Source organism: Cricetulus griseus, chromosome 3 (assembly GCF_003668045.3).
Source record: "Cricetulus griseus strain 17A/GY chromosome 3, alternate assembly CriGri-PICRH-1.0, whole genome shotgun sequence".
Lineage (NCBI taxonomy): Eukaryota > Metazoa > Chordata > Mammalia > Rodentia > Cricetidae > Cricetulus > Cricetulus griseus.
Genome location: NC_048596.1, coordinates 34051552 through 34055614, shown reverse-complemented (window position 1 = coordinate 34055614; position 4063 = coordinate 34051552).

Genomic DNA, 4063 nt, shown 5'->3' with positions numbered 1-4063 from the left:
ATATCAAATAGCTACAGAAAATATTATTTATGGTGGAATCGATCTGAAGGCTGAAGGAAGGTTAGGAAAGAACTCTAATTTCTTTAAGTAGAGCAGGTCTCTAGAAACATTGGAAATTGAGAATCTGTTGGGGAAAATCAGATATTGGCAACATTATACAGATGAAAATGGTAAGATTCTACAAACTCATAACTCTAGTTGTTTCTGATCTTTCCCACTATGTATGTGCAGAATAGTTGATACAGTTGGCAGACTGGTGGATGCACTAACACATACATATTGTAGTATGTGTTACTACTACCTGAGACGCTGAAGCAGGAGGATCTCAGTTTGAGGCCAGACTGGACCTCAAAGAGGGAGGGGCAGAGGGTGGAAGGAGGAGATGCTAACAAAGACTGGATAGAGGCCCATTCGAGTTTCCAGTGGAATAAAAGGAATAGAATAGATTCAAAAAGTAGTGAAACCATTGCTGCACAGATCAAACTCTAGCCTGGAGGGTTTAGCTGGTGGTTTTGTCATTCAGAATGGAAAGCGATCTTTAGAAGCCAGCATGGATTCCTAAAAAATCAGCCATGGTAAGGTAGAGTTGTCTCATTTTTTGTTCAACACGGTGAATGGGCATCCTCATATGTTTTTTATTAATTTTTCCATACAATATATGTTGATCATATTTCTCCCTCCCCCAGCTCCTCTCAGATCCTGCCCACCTCCCTACCCATAAGATTCATGTTCTTTCTCAATGTAATGAAACAAACAAAAAACAAAACAGGGATAAAAACCATAGCAGGGAGGGAAGGAAAGAAGGAAGGGAAGGAAGGAAGGAAGGAAGGAAGGAAGGAAGGAAGGAAGGAAGGAAGACACCAAAACAAAACAAAAGCACACGTACAAAATGGAATTCATTTAATGTTAGTCAACTACTCCTGGGCATGGAGCCTGTACTGGACAGTGGTTGGTACACCCAGTGACACTCCATTGGAGAAAACCAATTTTCCCTTTTGCCCAAGATATCAACTGCAAATTGTTTCTTGTTAGGGCTGGGACTTTATGTCCATTTACCCTTCTCAGTGCTGGGATTTTGTCTGGTTTGAACTTGGGCAAGTTTTGTGCATGCCGTCACAGTCCCGATGAGTTCATATGTGGATCAACCCTGTTGTGTCTAGAAGATGCTACTCCTTGGCGTCATCCACCACCTCTGGCTCTTACAGTCTTTCCTCCTCCTCTTCCATATAGATCTCCGAGCCTTGATAGGAGGTTTTGCTAAAGACATCCCACTTAGGACTGAGTTCTCCAAAGTCTCTCACCCTCTGCTCATTTGGACATTCTTTTATGCTGACAAAGGGAAATAAGTTGGCTGGAAGTATAAACAGCTAACTGTAGAACATGTTGGACTTCCCCAAACAGTATTGGTTGAGTTACTCATGCCAAGTTGCTATCAGAGGAAGGGTCCATAGTTGATGATTTTGGCTTGGTCTTGGGGCGGGGGTTGGGGGGGGGGAAGCAGTGTCCTGAATCTGCATGGTGAAAGCTGATGGCAACATTTTCAGAGCATAGCTTGTGTGCTCACAGTGGGAATGTTTAGACTACAAAATAGGAAAGCATGACACATCAGGTATTTCCCTTTCCCCTCCCAAAGAGAATGGACCAGCAAACACTTACAAGCACACCACTGCATAGAAAACCAGAAGGTTAGTTAGGACTCTTGAGGTGAGTTAAAGCAAGCAGCACCCTACCCCAGCAATTTGTTCCTCCATGAAACTTGCTAATGTTAAACTTTTTTTTTTCTAAAGACTGTTATTGAACTACCCAAGAATAAACATCCATTGTCACCCAGCCAAAAGTTAAAAACTATTCTTATCTCCCTGAATTGCAAGCTGTAACCACAAACAAGATTCAAGGCTTCCCGGGTCAGCATGACCTTAAAATGCTGAGCCAGTCAGCTTCAACAAGCTTAGGCAGTAGTGCTACCCTAAAAGGAATGTGCATTTCAAGTAGTCAGGCATGGCAAAGAGCAATGCCCTTCATCCTTCCAGCTGTATAAGCTGGGTCCTACCTACTGTAAGCTGAGTGTCTAGCTCTTTGGAATTTGGAATTTTCTGGATTAGCATCTGTCCTGTCATATTGCTGCCAGGTAAAGGGCTCTTGGTTTTTGTTTTCCTAGAGGAAAGAATTCAGCCGGGGGAGGGGTGAAGTAGAGGGAGAGAGAGAATATTTAAGCAGAGGTTTATTTAGCAAAGCTAAAGTACATTCCAAACCACTCAGGAATGGGCTCACTCGAGAGTGAACAGCAGTGAAAGATGTTGGTTTATTTTCAGAAGCTTTAATGACTTCAGAGGTGGATGATATATCCTTTGGGGTTAGATGACAGCTTTTTCCTCTCCAATTATGGTGGACTGGCATTCCTTCTTAGGGTATTTCTTCTCATGATCCCCTTTAAAGGCTCTTAAAAAAGCAGTCAACACCACAGTTAACCACGGCTGAAGAGATGGCTCTACAGTTAAAAGCATGTATTGCTCTTGCAAGGACCTGAGTTCAGTTCCCAGAACCCATATGGTACCCACGGCATCACTCCAGTGATGCCTGCATTCACACGCTCAAGCACACACACACACACATACACACACACACACACACACACACACACACACACACAATTAAAATATTAAATATTAAAAAGCCTCACAATTGAATGATAAGGTAAGGATAGCATAATGAGTTAAGCTGGTTGATTATTAGTTACTTTTCTATTGCTGTGATAAAACACCATGAGCAAGGCAACTTAGAAAAGAAAGTGTTTAACTGGGTTTGCAGCTTCAGAGGGTTAGTGTCCATGATGCCTGAGCAAAAGCATGGCAGCAAAAACATCTGAGAAGTTATACCTTGACTGGCAAGTAGGAAGTAGAGAAAGGAATACTAGACAGTGCAAGTCTTTTAAAATATCAAAGCCCCACCCACCCCCCTGACATACCTTCTAATCCTTCCCAAACAGCTCCACCAACGGGGGGGCCAAGTATAAAACGTATGAGCCTACAAGGGCCATTCTCATTCAAACCACCACAGTTGAAGACGGGATTGTCTGTCTACTGAACATGATTGAGATGGGAAAGACTCCATAGATTTTTCTTTCCCTGTTTATCATAGTGTACCTAGTCACTTAAAGGGATTGGGCCAAAGTAGGGTCTGGGTGGAGATTAGACATGCTCTCCAAATTTGCCTAAAAGACATCCTCCTCCTTTTTATGTCTTCCCAGTGAGCCACTTTCCCAGTATTACAGTAAGTCTGGTCTAGTTTTGTGTCACAGGAGGGTTACACCAGCAAGCCAGGGAATCTACAAAGCCAGGAGACCCACAGAGTCCATTGTGCTTACTTCTTCGTTGCTGCTTGGAGTTATAGTTTGAGCATCATCTGGTACTCAGCTGCTTACATATTTTCTTGTGCGATAACTCCTTCAGAGAACACATGGACTCTTAAAGCCAATAGAAAGTCTTTATAGCCAAAGGTTGCACTGGGAACTTGCCCAAAGCCTTACTGTTCCTGACTTCTTAAGCACAAAACCACATCATGGGTTGACACACTTCAGCTAACCTAGAACAGTTAGCAAGAAGGGGAACTTTGGCAGGTGGACTAGATCTCTGTTCCTTTTTGGTTGGTGTTGTGGCCTACATGCTGGGTTCCAAGGCTCAAATGGGCTTCTGTCCTGGTATCGGTTGTGCTAAGGTTTGGGGGCCAGCTGCAATCTAAAAACTAAAACATGGAATTTTGTGTTTTTGAGAAATTATCTTTAATGAGCTTCATTGAGGGTAATTTAGAATTGTTGGGGCACTTTGGGGATGTCTACCTTAGATAAAATACTTATTATTAGAAGTGCTTTGAGGAAAGATGTTATAAAATCTCCCCAAACCATGGGATGCATTATTTAATTGACACATAAAGGTTTCTAAAAGAATTACACTCCAATTCTCCCTGTATGAATTTTAACAATGTGCTAATAAATTCAAGGCTAAAATCAGACTGGAGTCAGTGGGGGCCCTCCCTTATTCGCCTCTGTTTACTTCCATTGCCTGAC